This window comes from Oreochromis aureus, linkage group 4 (assembly GCF_013358895.1).
Source record: "Oreochromis aureus strain Israel breed Guangdong linkage group 4, ZZ_aureus, whole genome shotgun sequence".
In the NCBI taxonomy this organism is placed as follows: Eukaryota; Metazoa; Chordata; class Actinopteri; order Cichliformes; family Cichlidae; genus Oreochromis; species Oreochromis aureus.
In genome coordinates, this window is record NC_052945.1 from 35,991,131 (window position 1) to 36,011,543 (window position 20,413).

The window sequence follows — 20,413 nt, forward strand, 5'->3', positions numbered from 1 at the left end:
CACTTTTACCTGTTCCCATGCAAGGGGTGACTGAAGCATGCACAGTAAGTTGGGAGATATATATATATATATATATATATATATGGAGAGAGAGAGTGTGTGTGAGAGAGAGAGAGTGTTAAGTAAATAATACCCTCACGGGAAAATCGATATCTCTCTATGAGCACACTGTCGCGCTGAGCTAAAGGATCCCGTCTATCCCGCAATATCCGCTGAATTCTGGAAACTCTCCTTATCAATCTTGCACCTTCCTTGCTCGCGTACAAATGGACAGGACATGGCTGCGACAGACTTCCCAAATCCACCTTCGCTTTTATAGCCGTGGTCTCTCATCTTGATTACACGAAGTGTTTTACTATTACTACTCTAAAATATGAATTACATCTGAAATAATCAAATACATGAAATAGAATGATTACTAGTACATTTCCGTATGTATCTGTATGAAATCAATACAAGAATCAAATACTGCATTATCTTTAGTTACATTGATAATATTTATTTATGGAAAAACAGTGGAGAAATATCGCTGTTGCTTTCGTATAAATGAAGCGGACATACCTGAGTGGCCGCGATCTAATCCTGTTTACATAAAGTAAGCCTGCTCCCAAGCAGTTGCTATGACAGCAAGTCCCGGATGAGCTTCGGAGAACCGAATGATCCAAGATCACGCGAAATCATCAACAACCAAATCCAGCTAACTTACTTAGCGAGGTACGAAGAACAGACCCCTGGCCTATTCTTGCAAGTGTAAATGTTGACTACACCAAGTCACCATTCCTTGTTAGTCTCTACTGTGGTCTTGGTAAGCCAAAAGGTGTAGTTCAGTTCTTGCACCCATTTATTAAGGACCTAAGTCACATTTTGTAGTATGGCACTATTTACAATAGCTGCCAGATAACAGTTAAAATATGTTCATTTGTGTGTGATTCATCTGCAAGAGCTTTCATTAAAAACATAAAGGCTCATAATGGTTATTCTGTTTGTGACAAATGTGTTCAAGTAGGTGAATGGAAGAACAAAATGACTTTTCCTGAAGTTCATGCAAAGCTGAGAACTGATGCTGATTTTCAGTTGATGATCGATGAAGACTACCACTTGAATCAAACATTGTCTCCTTTAGCTGGTATAGTTAAGATGATTACAATGTTTCCCTTGGATTATATGCATCTATGTTGTCTTGGAGTCACAAGAAAACTGAACCTGTGGATGAAGGGCAAAGTACTTGCAACTAGGCTGTCCAGTCAGACTTTAGGGGAAATTTCTGAGAAGTTGAAAGGACTGGGACCTTACACACCAAATGAGTTTAACCGCAAGCCAAGGGATTTGTCAGAAATTGGATGGAAAGCAACAGAGCTTCAATATTTTATGCTATATGCAGGGCCTGTAGTGCTTAGGAATAGCATACCAGTAGACTTCTGTGATAACTTTGTTGTTTTCTGTAGCAATGCATCTGCTGTTATCTCCTAGTATATCAAATGAAATTGTAGACTGTGCCAATGAATTCCTGGTGTAATTTTTTTGTCATTTTGGTGAATTGTATGTGTGGTAGGATGAATGTTATTCCTTGGTTTAACCCACTTTCAGCCTGGCGCATTAGGGGGCGCTAGTATAAATAGTGGCCATTTGAGCGCCCCTGGATCGCTTACCTGTGATCTCCCCTTTGGTCACCTGACTTCCCTTTGGTGTTGCCGAGATCATTTGCGGGTTACACTTCTGAAGCCTCCATCGCGGCTGGTCGTAGCTGTAGAAGCCTCCGTTGAGCCATTCTGCTCATGTTTTATGACGCGGCTTACTCGGAAGTGTGGGCCTTAGTTTTACGCCACGCTACGCGAACTGAAGTGCTGTTGCTTTGCTTTGTTTTGCTTTACTTTTACTGTCTGTTCCGGCTGCGAGGTTTCTTTCCTATTGCTGCCAGCCTGTAAAGTGGACAACGGCCATATGCATGCCACGCGAGTCGGCTGGTGTGCATGTTGATTGACTGACTGGAAGATTAACTTATAGTCGGGCAGACGGCCAGTTGGAGTACTACAGTGATTCCGTCGGCTCCATATTTTAAAGTTTTATTGTTTTTTATTTATTATTATTTATTTATTTATTTTTATTGGCTGTATGTTCTTTTTTTTTGTTGTTTTGATTTGTAGTTTGGGTTTTTGTTACACCACTGGTAGGAGGCCCTTTTTCTAGCTGCGGATCACCAGTGTGTTCCTGCAGTTGGGCTATCCCCAGCGTGTGAATATTAGTTTTGTTGTAATATATTAAAATTTTCTTTGTTTCTTTTATTCAGATGCGGAGCGCCGACGTGGAGGAGACTAGGGTGCCTTGGTGGTGGGATCCTTTAAGTGTACACACCTGCCTTGTTTAGTTTATTAGTGTGAGTGTGTGATAGTGTTCTGCACTGGTGCCTTGGTGTGTTTTCTTTTTTTTGTTTGTGCGTGGCATCCCTGCCCCTCCACTGGTAAGCCTCAGCTCTGAATATCTTTTTTTAAGCATATTTACACACTGATATTTATGATTGTGCTTTTATACGTTGTTTTAAATAATTAATAAATTGTCAACTTGTTTTATCATTGAACCTCGTCTCTGTACTGAGTATAACGAACCTAACTGCCTTTTGGTGATTAGTGTTACTTCCAGTATTCTCTGGGTGAAATTCCCAGGGTGGCGTTGTCTTTTAAACTGTGAAGAGTATTTACTTTGTTCCCACCTCGTGCTGCCACATATGGTAGTCATTAAATTACATACCATGTACACCAGCTAACACACCTGTCAGAAGAATCACGACTCTTTGGAACTTTAGATAACATCACAGCTTTTCCTTATGAGAATTACTTAGGTCAGATTAAACGTCTCTTGAGAAAGCCTCACTTGCCTTTACAGCAAATTGTGAAAAGGGTTTCAGAAAAACTAGATGTAAAGCCATCACCACTGAAAAAGCACACAGATTAATGCATCTGCATTATGATGGTCCACTTCAGCTCAATGAGGGAATTCAGGACAATACAAAAAGGTACTAACAGAAAAGTACATCCTGTCCTAGGAGATGGGGATAACTGTGTGCAAGTTGTAGATGACATTGCTATAATCCGTAATATTGTGAAAGTAGACAGTGACACATTTGTAATTTTCCACAAGTTTTGTCACAGGGAGTCTTACTTCCAGTACCCTCTATCATCCAGAATTGGGTGCTACAGAGTGTCTCAGCTGAACAGCATTCTTGGTATAACAAAGATTCATAATATTACAATTAATACAAATATTACTAGGAAATATTTTCTTAGTCCTGACACTACAGCTTTCATTGCCATGCCTATCATACATGGCCAATAAAAATGAATCAGTTTGTTTTAACAGGCTTTAGAGCCAAGACAGTAATTGTTGCCTGTACACATTTTTATTAATTTTAATTAATCTATCCTAGACAGGGCAAAAAGACAATCAAAAAAAAAAAAAAAAAACATGGAGGACTGGTGCTTTGTGCAGTTCAGCACTGGTGGTACAGAAATTGTCCCCAGTTCCTGGATAAATGGGGAGAAACTGTCATGGCCTCAGTATCCTCCTCGAGGAACATCCAGAGTCCACGCCACAGTAAAGAGGAGAGTTCATCCCAGTGAGTCATGGCAAACGTATGAACCAGTCTGGCTTCTCATAAGCCATCGTTGGTATTATCAGCATTAGTTTCATGCCAATTTATCATAACAAAATTCTTGGGTAATAATTTCTGTTTGACCTTATATTATGTCTGTATTTTCAGACACATTTGAGGAAGCAGAAAGAAGTCTTCAGAGGTATCTGCGTGAACTCTGTGATATGTCAGACCTAGAGTCTGAATAAGAAAGCCAGACCTATCTTAAAAGTAACACTTTTTTTCACAATAATAACTTTCAATGTCAGAAATGTATGTCCTTTTCTTTTATACATATAATATATATGTATAAAAGAGAAGGACATACACACTGGGTCAGTGACCCAGTGTTTTGAGTTTTGCATTATTTTTTTAACTTTGATTTTGTTAGCATTTATTATTTCTATTCTTTTGGCTTCAGTGTTAGCGTTCTTAGTATTCTGGTTTTTGTCTCTGTGTTCCATAGTTGCTCTTTCTCCCCTGTCAGCAGTATCCCCTTGTCAAGTCCGCGTCTATGTGTTATGCAGTGTTGGGCAAGTTACTTTGAAAAAGTAATTCAATTATAGTTACTAGTTACTTCTTCAAAAAAGTAACTGAGTTAGTAACTGAGTTACAATATTCTAAAAGTAATTAATTACTTGAAAAGTAACTATTGCGTTACTTTAAAAAAAAAAAACGTTTAACCCCCTGGGGTCCAGGGTATAATTGGCCATTTTTTACTACTTTTGATTTTCCCTCTACATTTCACCTTTAAAAACTATTTACTTTGCCTTGTTTGGTATCATTCTTTTCAGCACAGCCTCACGTGCCTGAATTTACAGTCATGTTTTCATTTTGACAAACTGTACTAACACAATTGATCTAAAATGCACAAGTTTTGCAAACAACAAAGTTATTTGCATCCATTTGCCTTTTACCCTTTTGTAAAATAACCATTTCAAACTATTTACAGAACAATTAGCTGTTAAGATGCCACACAAATTATTTGTGCCACTCCAAAAAATAATTTCTGTCCACTATAAAGGAGAACATCACAGCCTGATACCTGCAGGTCTGACAGCAGCAGGTGTATCACTGCTCCTGTTTCTACCTGGAGACAGCAGTCGCCTCATTGTTCTGACACACAACACAAAACTATCCACAACACTACACACTAACTACACAAGACAACACATTAACTACACACTCCAAACACGCTAAACGTCACAAATCTCACATCTCAAAACTCGCTCTCTCTCTTTTTCTGCTCTCTCTCTCTCTCTCTCTCTCTCGACGTCACTCCTAAAACTTCCCCTGTTTTGTTGTTTTGCTCATAAGCAGAGAGTGCTTGCTAGCGCTAACGTGGCGAAACTATTGAGGAAAAAACGCCGCGTATATCTTGTTTATCACGGCTCTGGTTTTACGTGGCCTATCGACACAATTTAAAAACTGGTATATATCACCTTGTTGCTTTGTCTTTAAGTTGTCACGTGATTGGCTTACCACGACTACTTTATTCTTCCTCAGTCAAACAGCAGCACACGTGCGATTGTTTTGCCCCCTGAGCTCCAGGTGTTGTGCTAGACAGTGATCGTGATTACCGTCCGCGGGAGCGCGCAGCTGCTTAAAGCTGTAGCATCCAGATTACTTACAGCTACTTCCGTGCAACTGATATAAGATGCGGTAAGCTGAACACAGCTTCAACCGTCTGTTTGCTGAAAAATAGTAACGGACCGCGTTTTCTTCCTAGTAACTGTAACGGCGTTGTAACGATAGGAATAGTAATTAGTTAGATTACTCGTTACTGAAAAAAGTAACGCCGTTACTTGTAACGCCGTTATTCCCATCACTGGTGTTATGTTACCTGTTTTACTTTGTAAGTCTGTGTCTCATGTCAGTGTTTCTAGTTTGGCTTCCCCTGGTCTTGTTGTGTTTGATTACTCCCAGGTGTGCTCTCCTCCTGTGTCCCATTCCCTTGTTATCCCTTTAGCCCTGTGTTTCCCTCAGTCGGTGTTGCGTCGTCCCCTCTTCATGCTCTGTGTTCCTCACTGTGCTCCCTGTGATCCTCGTCTTTAGTTTCTTGTTTCCATGTTTCCTTGTGTCTAGCATGAGTTTCCAGTTTCTAGTTTAGGTTTGTTTTTTACGTGTTTGTTTTATGTGGAGTTTTGCACTGCAATAAAGCAGCCTTTTTAAGTTTATTTCCTCAGTCCGAGTGTCTTGCGTTTGTAAGGTAAAAATAAGCCAAAAGCATGTTTGCAATTAATTATTACTGTTTTTTCTTTTCCTTGTTTAGACCAAATCCCCTATACAGTTATATGGACTCTGATGATGAGCAACATCCAAAAAAAGGTTTCCCCAGGCCCCTCAAGTGAAAATACCAGCTAATAAGCATAAAATGACTGACAGATTTCTAAACTCTGAGTTTACATCCTAAAATAACCAGGCCTAGCAGAATTGCACCACATTGTGCCACCTTACTCAACAATATTTTCACTAACAATATGGAAAACAACATTGTGAGCGGATTATTAATTAATGACATCAGTGATCACCTACCAGTTTTTGCAGTTTATGACACCAATTATAAGAGAAATCAGCATGAAGAACAACTGAGATACAGACGTGTGAGGACAGAAGAAGGGAGGGCCCCGCCCCTCCCTGAGCCTGGTTCTGCCGGAGGTTTCTTCCGGTTAAAAGGGAGTTTGTCCTTCCCACTGTCGCCAAAGTGCTTGCTCATAGGGGGTCATTTGATTGTTGGGTTTTTCTCTGTATGTATTATTGTGGGTTCTACCTTACAATATAAAGCGCCTTGAGGCGACTGTCGTTGTGATTTGGCGCTATATAAATAAAATTGAATTGAAATGAATTGAAGGTGTGTGTGGTCATGGTCCTGTTAAAGAATAAATGATGGTCCAACTAAACACAAACCGGATGGGATGGCATGTTGCTGCAGGATACTGAGGCAGCCATCCTGGTTTGGTGTGCCTTCAGTCTTGAATCAATCCCAACAGTGTCACCAGCAAAGCCCCCCCGCACCATCACACCTCCTCCTCCATGCTTCACGGTGGCAAACATGCATGTAGAGACCATCTGTTGACCTTTTCTGTGTTGCACAACGACACGGCGAGTGGAACCAAAAATCTCAAATTTAGACTCATCAGACCAAAGCACAGATTTCCACTGGTCTAATGTCCATTCCTTGTGTTTCTTGGCCTAAACAAATCTCTTCTGCTTGTTGCTTTTCTGTAGTAGTGGTTTCTTAGCAGCTGTTTAATCATAAAGGCCACATTCGCGCAGTTTCCTCTGAACAGTTGATGTTGTGAAATATTTTTTACTGGATCTCTATGTGGCATTTATCCTGGCTCAAATCTGAGATGTTGTTAACAATTGCGATTTTTGAGGCTGGTGACTCAGATGAGTTTATCCTCAGCAGCAGAGGTGACTCTTGGTCTTTCTTACCTGGGGTGGTGCTAATCTGCACAACACAACTGATAGTCCCAACATCATTAAGAAGGCAAGAAATTCCACAAATGAACCCTGACAAGGCACACCTGTGAGGTGAAACCATGTCAAATGACTACATTGTGAAGCTCACTGAGAGAAGGCTGAGGGTTTGCATCGCTGTCAACAAAGCAAAGGTCGGCTACTTTGATAAATAACTCTTAATATGTCTTATATTTTAGATTCCTCAATTTTTTCTTTGCTATATCTTGCTTTATATATTGGATGTCTTCAGTATGTAGCTACAATGTAGAAAGTATTAAAAATAAAGAAAAGACTGTCTGGCAAACTGGGCAGGTCACCAGTCAGACAGAGATCTCGAATGCTGTTCCTGGGATGTGCTGGAGCCACTTGCTAGCTTTGGAGTCACTGCACCGAACGCTCCGATTACCACTGGGACCACTGTTACCTTCACCCTCCACATCTTCTCAAGCCCTTCTCTGAGCCTTTGGAATTTCTCAAGCTCTCGTGTTCCTTCTTCCTGATGTTACTGTCATTTGGTATCTCTACATCACTACAGCCGTCTTCTTCTGCTTACCCACCACTACCATGTCCAGGTGGTTAGCAAACACCATTTATACTTAAACTATAATCATTCTCAGAAAGGTTCTGTCTATTATGTTCTATTTCTATGACTGTTTTCTATCATTTTCAAGTGACTTCTTGGATATTTATTTAGAGATGAAGATATCCTTTCTGTCTTTTACTTAATGATGTCACATGTAATGATCATCTGAATTCAGATGTGACTGACTGATGACTCAGAGCAAAACATCTTTGCCTCCAATTAAAGTCTCTGGACAGATCCTGAGGAACATTTGTTTTCCTTTTCTATCTTTGACTTGTCCTGATTGTCAATGTCTGTCACAGATCGTATATTAGAAATTGTCGTTTCACCGTGGTAAAAAAGTGCCATTCTATTAAACTGGAGAGGATAACTGTGAGAATTAATAATTTAAGATGGTCATTTATGCTTAGAAATATTTAATCATTTGTATGCTGATAAAAATCATATCCTTATTAGGTCTGATAAGATTCTGTGTGCACTTGTGTACCATGAGATGAGAAGAAGCAGCCTTGACGTTATAATTTCCATTATAGCTGTAGAGACCCGACTGTCTTGTTCGTTATCTCAAAGTGTAAGACTTCACACCTTTAAATGTTTGTTTGAGACATGACCTATTGCATGTTCCTGTACTTATAATTTAGCGAGACGCTTACTTCTGCTTTTCTGCATACAGTTTAAGTTCAATGAAAGGTCGTATGTCTATGTATGGTATAGCTGGAAACACACATACACACACACACACACACACACACAAAGAATACAGACACTGATGTTGTTCAGATGTGCCTGCTTAAGAATGTCACGTGTATTTGTAATTGCATATTCATGAATGATTGCTTGCTGACAATAAAAAGGGCTGCAGCGAAGGAGTCAGTCAAAGTTGGTTGAGTTCAGGTGAAGGAATCTTTTCCTCAACTTTGACTGAGGAAGTAGTGGAAAATAGTTATCTGATGATAAACTCTCATCTGATGATGAGAATTTATTTTCCTCATTAAATCCTGCCAAGCACAACAAGTGGCCTATTTCTTAGAGGATAAGGCGCTGGGAAATAAAGAATGTTAAGCTAGCTGTATAGCTGAAATTACATTGCCTGGAACAAACTTTAGTGATGAAAGCATAGTAAAAGGATGAGCACTCAATGTGGGGGTTAAGAAGAGTGAAGGATTGTCAGTCTGCATCACATGTCGCCATGGAGGTCGCAAGCACCTCGGCACAAGCTCCAAATGAAGACAGACCTGAAAGTACCTTCATGAGATGAAGTTGAATCAGGGTCTATTTCTTCTTACCACACCTCAAAAAGGTCATGCTCGTCACACTCATCAAAAAGCTCCAAAGTAAGCTACAAAACAGCCAGAGCTCGACCCAAAGCAGAGGCAATGAAAACCAGACTAGCATTCACAGAAAAGGACAGCGGACTGAGAGTCAAGAAAGTCAAATTAGAAGCCAAAATAGATAATATTAATGTTACGCAGAGAGGTGTGGTGTGGAAGACAGCAGACATCACTCTGACTTAACTGAAATAGTTAGTACTTAGTTTATTGGCCAAACTTTTGCACATACAAACAGCAACTTCCAAAAATGGCCCCCATTTCATTTCTTGCCAGCTTATACTCTGAAACCACACCTTCTCAATTCAAACAGGCCTATAAAAGAACTACATTTGAGGCGAGCTTCCTCTTTACTTGAATGACAAGATGGCGACCACAGAAGTTTGACCTGGGTAACTTACAAACATTTTGCTGCATTAGTGCTTCCCAAAAATGTATCTACAAAGAGAAACTGAAGCTCCTAGCCGAAGCTGAGGTGTTGGAGGTAGCTGCTGGAGACATAAATGAATTCAAAAGCAAAGAATTGGAGTTCCTGTCCTTGCCATAGAGTTCATCAAAAAAATGGATCACTATGTTACACTTTAAAAAAAAAACTATCTGTAAAAGTACTGTATAATCTACCTTTTTTCTATGAAGGAATTTTCCGTATGTCTTTAATTACGCATTGCATTGTGGGAGCAAGAATAGACAAGAAGCGGGAAAATTTACAAGCAAGGCAGCCATCTTCATGGGTAGGGATTTGGAGACAATTTTTTGATTTTTGCATTTATGTATATATTACATCTTAAAATGTATATCTTAAAAGACTTAATTTCATGTGCTTTTTGTTAAAGGTGTCCTAATAATGGTCAGCCTGCGTCTGCCACATCGAGGAATTTGCTGAGTAATAATGAAATAAGGATAATTTACATTTAATTTTATTTGTACTTTACACTTCTTTTGGCTGTTAGGCAGAGTTTTGCTATATAATCACCAGTTTTTGTTTGACAGATAGTGGTATAAATAAATGCTTATGGCAGGAGTCAGTTTTTTCCCTGTATCGTATGGTTTTAACTTTGCTAAATGTAGGCTAGCTCGCTAATGAGTTAAAGGGAGTTTGATCTATGTGGCTAGTTGGAGATTACAGTTGGTGCCAAACGGACAGAAGCGTTGAAATTCAAATTTTATTTGTCACACGCACAACCATACACAGTACGGTATGTGGTAAAATATCTTATTGCGGTGCAATGCCCGGCCATTAAATGACAGTAGGAAATGACAGTGAGATTTAGAGATTACTACAAAATTTACAGATTGCACTGCTTGGTGTAGATGGAAAGCAGGTCAGGAAGCTCTGATCAACTGATGCGTTCGGCCGAGCGCACCACTCTTTGCAGATCTTGTCTGTCCTGCTTGGTGCTGTTCCCAAACCAGGTGCAGATGTGTCCCGTCAGGGAAACATCGTCGATGGTGCACGAGTAGAAGTTCTTAAGCACCGTCAGTGGCAGATGGAAGTCTTCTGAGGAAGAAGAGACACTGGCGGGCTTTCTTAACCAGGGTGGTAAATGTGACAGGACCATGACAGGTCCTGAGTGATGTGGACACCCAGGTACCGGAAACTACAGTGGCTTGCAAAAGTATTAGGCCCCCTTGAACTTTCCCACATTTTGTCACATTACAGCCACAAACATGAATCAGTTTTATTGGAATTCCACGTGAAAGACCAATACAAAACAAAACCCAGGAGCCACATTCAGGTCAAAGTGTAAGATCAAACGATCCGTCAATAAAGGATAATGTTGGATCAGTGTTTCAATATTTATATCTTTTATCAGATGTACATGTCGTTTGGTTATTTGCCTTTTGGTTGAAAGTACACTGAGAGAGGACTTTTTTATTAGTGATCTTAACAGTATTTTTTTTTCATATTAATGTAATTTTTTCATCTAATTGAATACAATCTATTTGTGTATGATTGTCAGTCCAAAGAGGGAGAGGGGAAAGAGGGGAACATGAGGAGAAAGTACAAGGTCAGGAAGAACCAGGTAAGAAAACAGACAGGGAACAGTGACAGGCAAAACAGAAACTGTTAAACTGCTTGAGAGAGTTGACCACCAAAAGTGATTTGCCAACCTCAAGGTGAGGCGACATCTGTATTATATTATACATACACATTAAAAGTGAATCTCTGTCCAAAAAATGCACTCAGTTTACTTCTTACTCACTATGAGCATCATTTTCTCCCAGTAATTAAGGTTAGGATATGTTTGTTTTTTTTATTCCAATCCATTCTTCGTTTGCTGCATTTAAATAAACTTTATCAGATTTGATGGTTTTGTTACAGACTTTAAAAAAAGTGTTTTGTTTTTCTTTCACAAATGTGGGGATTAAATTGTGTTAAAATGTACAAAACAGTGATGTCATGTTTTGTGATGAGGACCCAGGCACAGAGAGACTTGATGAATTTAAGAATCTTATGATTTCATAAAGAAATTTGCAGACTTGCACAGAGATGGTAAAATTATGATGACTGATAACGGAGATGAAGACAACAGACGACGAGGACAGGGAGGAACAGGGGTTTAAATGCACCAAGGAGACAGTCAGAGAGAACTCAGGACAACTGGAGACATTTAAGGATGCAGGGACTGACAGAAATGTCATCGTGACGTGTAAAGTTTATCTTGTGTTGGGATTCAGAGATTCTTTTATTGCTACCATATAACCTGCCTTATGATGAATGCATTAATAACATGTTTTACAGCATTATTTTATCAGTAATATTTCTTACAGGGTTCATATTGCATTGAATATGTTTGTCATCACATTCATTCTATTCACAGGTAGAGTTCATTTTATACACATTGCATATCTGTGCTTGTTTAGAGTTGATGTTGCATCCAAGAGGGTTTTAAGCTTCACTGGTGAGAGTGTCCAGGTGATACATGTTGAGGGAAGATGAGAACATAGCAGGTTAATTGCATGCATGCTTACAATACACATTAAATCTAGTAGCAGGCCTGAGCGAAGGCCCAAGTGTCTTCTGCTTCTTTTTGAGACTTGCTGCAATTCAGTCTACTTAGTGATTGGTGACGAGGGTCCATTATTAGCCCTTAGAGACCCTGAAGCTTGAAGTTTATTAGCTTATGTTAGATTTGTATTGTTTATTGCCATTTATGCTTAGAAATATTTACTCATATATGCTTAGAAGTATATAATCGATTGTGTAGTCATAGGAGGTTTGATCCTTAATAGTCTGTAACAACTCTGTGTAGCATGAAGAGGGGAGTGTGTTCACTCCTCTTCAGAGTGTTCTGGCATAGATCACACACCTCCTAGGAGAGGTCGTATCTTCTCTTGCTGATATATGGTATAACAAACACACGTATATCTGTTTGAGTCTAAGAGCCTTTTGTTTAGATGGACCGCTAGACTCCTGGCACCAGCTTTGGGGAGTCACATTCCACACACACACACACACACACACAGGGTATTCTTTGTTCACATGTATACCTATGAAAGAGGTCATATGTTAATGAACCTATGCATATTCATGTAACCATAATAAAAGAGCAGTGTTACGGGAGAGCGGACGAGAGCAACTGGGGTCAAGCGAAGGAACGGCGCCTGTCCAGTTCTCTCCCGTGCACGTGAAACATAAAGAATGTTGCCTACTCGTGTCTTGCTTGCTGTGTAATCACATTGCCTTCAACGTTCCAGCGAATCGGTTCAAGCTACAAACCTATCACCTTAAAAGGCAGGTGTTATAGAAAAGAGAAGTTATATGACTGTTTATAGTTATTAAGCTGTACGAGATGTGCTCATGTCTGTAAACAATGTATTTTTGACCTGTATTGACGTGTATGTGTGGGCGTTAATTTTCTATGCTATAAAACCAGCATTCAATGTATTTTTGTCAGAGGGAGACATATGCTGATGTTTCCTCTCCTGTGTTAATAAACTCATCGTTTGATTGCACTTGTCTGGTGCCTCCGTCGTTTGTTGTCTGGTCTGCAGTTGATCGATCTCGCTTCATTTGGTGGAGGATGCGAGGCATCTGAAGATCAGTAGAAAGAAGTACAGGTGTTTGTTGTCGAGGCCAGATCAGGTGATCGGACGGCAGACGTCACGGTGATTGCTTGGCTACTGGGCCCACATAATAAAAAAGGTAAGGCACAAACCTCTTAAACAGAAATTGTGCAGTAGTGGATTATAATTCTAAAACAGGTAGTCAAGTGGTCATCCGTTGATCTCTGTTTTGAGTTTTGTTTGAAATGAAAATCTTTGTTTGCAACAAAAGTGAAACTTAAGAGTATTGTTGCATTCACTTTCGGCTCGGAAGAAGCAGTACTGAGCTAAAAGTAACTTGAGATGTTGTTTTAAGGAATAAAGAATAAATACTGGACGCGAAGGTCCGAGGAGTTGATACATGATCTAAGAGAAACTCAGGCCAGCCGTAAGCTTGAGGTTTTGTAACAAACCGAGCCGAGCAGTAAAGTGAAACTAAGGTCTATTGTGTTGAAGTAATTCTGAGAATAAATACTGTGAGTTATGAGAGATGATTAAAAGCATTACCTGTGCATTTGTGGACCCGCCGTGGCCCGTGAAAAGCTGTGTTTTTGTTGATATTCCGGGAGAATCTGCGGACCTGTTGGCGTCTAAAAGACGAGCGGCAGTGTGCATATCCGGGTCAAACTGAACTGAGGCTGTGACGTAGGAAACTGTCTGAAATGATTTAAGTGCCAGCCGGCTGCAGGCTGGGTGTGTGAGAGGCTGTAAAAAGTCTCTTTTCCCGTTCTTTTCTTGCTGGGGAAAAAGTGCGCAGTTAAAATTTGGGTGCGGTCACTTCCCCTTTTAATTTTAACAAAGAACAGACACATTGATTAAACAGGGGTAGATAAAAAGGCATGCTCATTTCTGGATCGTGTCAAATTGAATATTCGTGTACAGGGGATTTTGTTTATATGAAATGCATATGTCGTGCTGAAACGCTAGAGAACCATTATGGTTTTACAGTGACTGCAGAAATAAGACAGTCAGAACCAGAATTATATAGCTTTTTGTGCCGTTGTTTCATTATATTTAGGTGCCTGGAAAAACACGGGGATCCCATTGAGGCTGCTGAAGCATTTTCCCTGTTTTGTGAGCGTGCATTTGGTGATTTTGAAATACAGTATCACTAGACAGGGTGATTCTAATATAAGAGTTATTTTAATCCAACCAGAAACAGAGTAATAAATAAAGCTGTGAGCCTCCTCCTGAGTGCAGAGAATTTGCAGAATTTTTGAGTATCTCTTGTCAAAGAAAAAGGGAAAAGAGATTCTGTGTATTGCATGGGTGAGGCAGACTGTGAAGTTTTTAGATTAGATCAGACAGAACAAATGTGGCCGAAGGTTGGATCTGATATGAGGCGAACAGAGGACCGGTCTAAAAAGATTAAAAAGGTAAGCACAAACCTGTTCAATAAGCAAATTTGTGCAGTTTGGCTGAATTCTAAATTATCTGTTCGCTGAGTAGATGATCTTAACTATTAAATTGGCGCAGTAGGGGTAAAACTGAATTCTCGAGAATAAAGTAAAACATCGAAGTAATGAATGAGTAACTTGGAAGTAATGAGAAGCTTTGAAGCAAGGATAATGAAACTTTGAGAAACAGACAGTACTGAGTTAAAAGGTTATATGGTATTACATGGTAAAAGAGAAAAAGAGACCAATGCATGTTTAAGAATAAGAGAATATAAGAGTTTATTGGTCAGTTTATGGTTTAATAAGTGTCAAGTTCAGGGGTGCAGACCCCCTCCCTATTAGAGACGTCTATTAGGGTCCGTCGGCGTGCGGGACTGGAGATTGACCATCTTGGTTTTAAAATTGGTTATGATCAAGAGGATCATTTTGGGAGACACTTATTTGTAAGTAAAAGGATTAATTTCGGACGAGGAAGTCCGACAGAAAACACCTGGTGCTGTCAGGATGTTTAAGTGACACAGAAGTTCAGAAAATTGAGTCAGAAATGGTTTTGTGGCTCTTGGTAAACTGATTTTGAAGGAAAATCAGTGTTTATTGTGCTGAAGTAACAGATCCGGCGCGGTCTGATGAGAAGAATCAGCTGCACAATTCTGAGTGTGCAGCGTTGTTGATATTAACAGATCCGGCGTGGTCTGAGGAAAAGAAATAAATCGGTGAATGGTTGATATACTTACATGAATTTTGGTGGATCCGCTGAGGTGTGTGAATGTTGTGAGTACTCGATTGGAATGATTCTGTGTGATTTGTACAAAATAATAAATAAGTAATAATAACACATAGGAGAGTGTGTGAACAGAGGAACTCTGAGAGAAAAGTGTGTGCATGGAATAAGGGTGTATTGTTTTTAGATCAAGATTTAGTAGAACTAAAGAGGGTTTGTAGATTGTAAATACAGAAAATAAGAGGTTGATTAGCCTGTAAAAAAAAATAAAAAATTGTCACACTGCAGATGATAAGAAGCATGCTATTTAAAAAACAAAAAAACAAAACAGCAACAAAAAGTAAAAAGTGAGCATTTTACATCTGATTTATTTCAAAAACAGGGATCCACAATGAGATTTTGGGCAGTACGATAAAAGTGTAGACTCTCTGTTGGAGAGTGGGCAAGCTATTGTCATCTCGACAAATTTGGGATGAAACAAAGAAAATTTCCAGAGCCAGTGCGTCCCCTCCCCTCATAGCACCCCTGGCCACTTGGTCCCCGTATCAGGCGAGTATGGAAGGCTGGATAGCCCATGACGGGTAAGATCCCAACTCGAAACCCTGGGACAACCTAAGGCAGGCACAGTCACGATTACTCGGCCTCAGTCCCTGTGAGCCCAGACTCACTGGTGAGATGAAGTGAAGAAGACGGGACTTTAAGGGTAAAGCCGCTGGGCTGAGGCGGAGGGGGAAATGTCATTAACAATGACCAGAGATGAGCCAAAGAGAGAAAACACTTCCTGTCTTTCAGGGTGAATTGTTCACAGCGCCATGTCTCCATAAACCTGACAAGTGGGCCCTAACTTCTGGCTGAGGACAAGGAATGCTGTTATTTAAGGTGGGAAATCAAAATTGGGGTTAGCAAATTTGGGAAAGAGAAAACTGACTGTTTAAGTGGAAAATTGTGAAGGAGTCTGAAAAAAACCACAAAAAGAAACATATACACAATCACACACACAAATAGAAAATGCATTAACCTTAGAATACAAAAGAGCTCATGAAGATCAGATAGCATGTTGAGCATATGAGTCTGTTTATCATCTTGTCCAACTCGCTTAGTGTGTAGTAGTTTTTAGGCGTTTAACGAGATTTTCTGTGTTTTGAGCAGGTGAAATTATGTTAAGTTGACCTGAGAGTGTCAGGACCCTGAAGAACTTGTGGCAAAAAGTTCTGTGTCTAAGATTGTTGAGGTTGTTGTTGTAGTGATGGGTTACTTCTATCGGTTAGATTTGTTGTTTTCTTATTTTAATAGAGGGAGTTTTATTGAACATGGACATATCTAGAATTGGGCCCATTATTTTTGTAACAGTGCACTTAGAAAAAACCTGTCAGGTGATTTTGTTTGGTGTTTTGATGAGCTAATAATCAGCTCTCTTTTTCTCATTTTTGTTCTAAGCAGGCCTGCAACAGTGAATAACAGCGCTGAAAATTCCTGGGAGAACAAACATAAGGTGACCTTCTCCAGATTACAATGGGCGGAGGAGAAGGCTAAGTCTCTGTCTAAAAGGATTGCCGTGAGCCAATCCCGTCCAAAAGCAGAAAGAACTATTTTTCTAAAAAAACAAAATAAAACAAATGAATGAGCTCATGTTGCTGAGAGTGAAGACTCTGATTATTTGTGCGGGAGTCTCCACTATCAGCAATACCTGGTGTGAATGCGTGTAAATGGACGTGCGTAAATGGACGGTGACTGGACGGACGAGGACCGACTGGACACTGAGATAAAGACTGGACTAAGGTTGGACACATGACTGATAACTGTTCTGTTTTAAGTTTTCTTTGTATAACACAGATTGGATCATAAGTGAGGAAAAACTCAGTATGAAATGTGAAGTTGAGGTTAACATACAGGTTTTTGTTTCTAGGAAGTTCCAAGGATGCAAGCTGTGGATGGAGCCAAGAAAAGATTTGACATGATGATTAATTTGATTTCATTCCTTAAACACAGGTTTGAAGGGCCGGAGCATGTATACCTAATATGATATGACTAACCTTTTTCTTTTAATTTCCTAAGCTCGAGTGAAGGATTTTGAGTTTGTAACACATGAGATGTTTGGGGTTTTTGATACTTTAGGTATGGTAAAACTGAGGCAGAAATTGTTATTTTCATGTTCTTTTTGATTTCTAGAATAAGAGGTTATAATTTAGGCTTGCACATACAGATATGTCAAAGGAAAATCGTGTATATATGATCAGCTATATGAAATGTATTCTTTTAGGATCACTAAGCAAATGTCTACGTGACTTTTCACCTAATAACTTTTGTGACGATAAACTTATTTACCAACTAGCAGCTTCCTCTTTTCTAGAACATACAGACTTAGAAAAGGGGAACCTCAGCTACGGTGTGATTTGAAGAAATCCCCTGTCAAGATATTGCATAGATTTATTTCTAGGGTCTATTTCTAGACCGAACAGAGCGCAAAGACACCTAGTTGTTTACATTGCAAAGAAGATCAAAAGCGTGTTAGACATAGGTTATAATGGGAGCATAAAAGTGATGAGAGGGACTTTACATAATATAAAAATCCTGCGACAATTCGTAAATTGCCCAAACACAGAGTTCAGACCGGATATGCGCTACCCGTTAAAGGGGGCGAAGAAATCAGGCCTAAGTTTTAAAGATGAAATGGGTTAACTCGATAGAGGATGTTTCCAAAGGTTGAGAAAATAATGTAGGACCTTTTACCAGGAGAAAGCTAATTGTATCTTGTCTGTGAAGGTTCTCAGTCTACACACAGTGTGGTGGCATATGTGAACTCGCAAGCGTTCACTATGACAACATTAGCACAACAGAGACTGAGTAAAGTTTTAGATGCTCCAAATCTGACATTTACACACGAAGGAATCAATATGGCAGATTTAATGGGATCAGAAGAACCTCATGATTGTGCTAAGAAAGCAGAAGTTGAAGGGAAAGTCAGGGAAGATTTAAAAGCAGAACCTATTTCTGGAGCTGAGGATTGGTTCACAGATGGCTGCTGCCATCGGGATGAAGAAGGATTGAAAGCAGGCTATGCTATAGTCTGCAAACAAGGAACTGAATTTGAGGTAAAAGAAGCAGGGAGAATTGAGGGACAACAGTCTGCTCAGAGAGCAGAGGTCATTGCACTGAGTAGGGCCTTGAGACTGGCCAAAGACAAAAGAGTGAACATTTATACTGATTCAGCCTATGCTTTTGGAGCAGCCCATGTGGAACTCCAGCAGTGGAAGAGAGCAGGCTTCCAAACAGCAACAAATGCGCCTATTTGCCATAGGAAGGAGATGGAGGAACTGGAGAGGGCCCTGCACGACCCAAGTGAGGTGAGCATTATCAAATATAAAGGACACTCTCAGGCAAATACCATGGTTGCAAAAGGAAATCAGAAAGCGGTTGAAGCTGCAAAGGAAGCAGCAGGCTATAAAGGACGACAGCAAATGGTGCAGGTAACTGCTAAAGAGGAGGCAGGCATCAATATGTTGGAGGAGGCCAGACAGGCCCAAGAGGAGACTTCTCTGGAAGAGAAAGAGGTGTGGCAGAGCAAAGGAGCCCGAAAAGAGGGTGGTCTTTGGAGAGGAGTTGATGGACGACCAGTCTTAACTGACAAACTGGCCAGACAGAAGATAACTGAGGCACATGGGCTTGGCCACGTGGGAGTGGCACAGATGGTGAGAAATTTGTGTCACTGGTGGCACCCAGGTCTAACAGCTATGATAAAGGAAAAAGCCCGAACATGTCTAATTTGTGGAGCACACAATCCAAAACCAGTGGTAAAACCAGAACCAGGTAAGTTTCTCCTGCCAGAGAGGCCAGGAGAAGAAATTATGATTGATTATACTGACATGATTGATGTAGAATTAGAATTAGAATAGAATAGAATTCAACTTTATTGTCATTGCACATGCACAGGTACAGGGCAACGAAATGCAGTTTGCATCCATCCAGAAGTGCTTTAGTGATATAGATATATTACAATATATATTAGCAATAATATAGATATGCAAGTATATTACAGAAATGGGTCTATTGTGATATGTTATAATGTACACGGTATGAAGTATGTTGTGAATATTCTATAACTATAAGTATGTACAGGCTGTAGTGAGTACAAGCTATGTACAGGATATGAACAGGATATAAATATGAAAAACTATACAGAGTATGAAATAAATAACTTTACAGAAATATGAGCTATACAGTTATACAGAAATGGGAACTATGCAAGTTGTAAACAGTTGTAAGGTTAAAAATTATTGTATGTACAGAATGATTATTTACACAGAGCTATACAGTAGTGCAGTTAAGATAAGTGAGGGTGTGGATAATTTCTACAGAGGCTGTCAGATGTCAGGAGGCAGAGTTCAGGAGTCTGACAGCTGTGGGGAAGAAGCTGTTCCGGTACCTGGTGGTCTTAGTCCGGAGGCTCCTGTAGCGCCTCCCAGAGGGCAGGAGGGTGAAGAGTCCATGTGATGGGTGACTGGGGTCTCTGATGATTTTCCCAGCCCTTTTCAGACACCGCTTCCTGTAGATGTCTTTTATGGCAGGAAGTGGTGCTCCGGCAATGCGCTGGGCAGTTTTCACGACCCTCTGCAACGCCTTCCGGTCTGAGGCAGAGCAGTTCCCGTACCAGACTGTTATACAGTTGGTCAGGATGCTCTCGATGGTGCAGCGATAGAAGTTCACCAGGATGTCTGAGGACAGGTGGTTCTTCCTCAGAGTCCTCAAGAAGAAGAGGCGCTGGTGAGCCTTCTTGGCCAGCTTGGAGCAGTTGGTCGTCCAGGTGAGATCCTCGGAGATGTGGACTCCCAGGAACTTGAAGCTGCTCACACGCTCCACAGCCGTCCCCTTAATGTGGATGGGTGGATGTGGGTCAGCATTCCTCCTGTAGTCCACGATGAGCTCCTTGGTCTTCTCGGTGTTAAGCAGCAGGTTGTTTGTGTCGCACCACTCAGCCAGACGATCTACCTCCTCCCTGTAGGCGGCCTCGTCATTGTCACTGATGAGGCCAATCACCGTGGTGTCATCTGCAAACTTAATGATGGTGTTGGAACCATCAGCAGGTCTGCAGTCGTGGGTGAAGAGGAGTAGAGGAAAGGGCTCATCACACAGCCTTGTGGTACACCGGTGTTCATTGTGATGGTAGATGAGCAGTGGTTGTCCAGCCGGACATGTTGGGGGTGGTTGGTCAGGAAGTCCAGTAACCATTTGCAGATGAGGGAACTGATG

The 20,413-nt window shown here is 40.4% G+C and overlaps 1 long non-coding RNA gene across 1 annotated transcript; it reads left to right on the forward strand.

Moving 5' to 3' along the window:
- The first annotated feature begins 3,055 nt into the window (after window positions 1-3,055).
- Window positions 3,056-16,375, forward strand: LOC120439916. The gene is made up of 3 exons (XR_005612833.1): window positions 3,056-3,066; window positions 9,150-9,154; window positions 16,284-16,375. It is a non-coding gene; the product is annotated as an uncharacterized LOC120439916 (long non-coding RNA).
- Window positions 16,376-20,413: the final 4,038 nt, after the last annotated feature.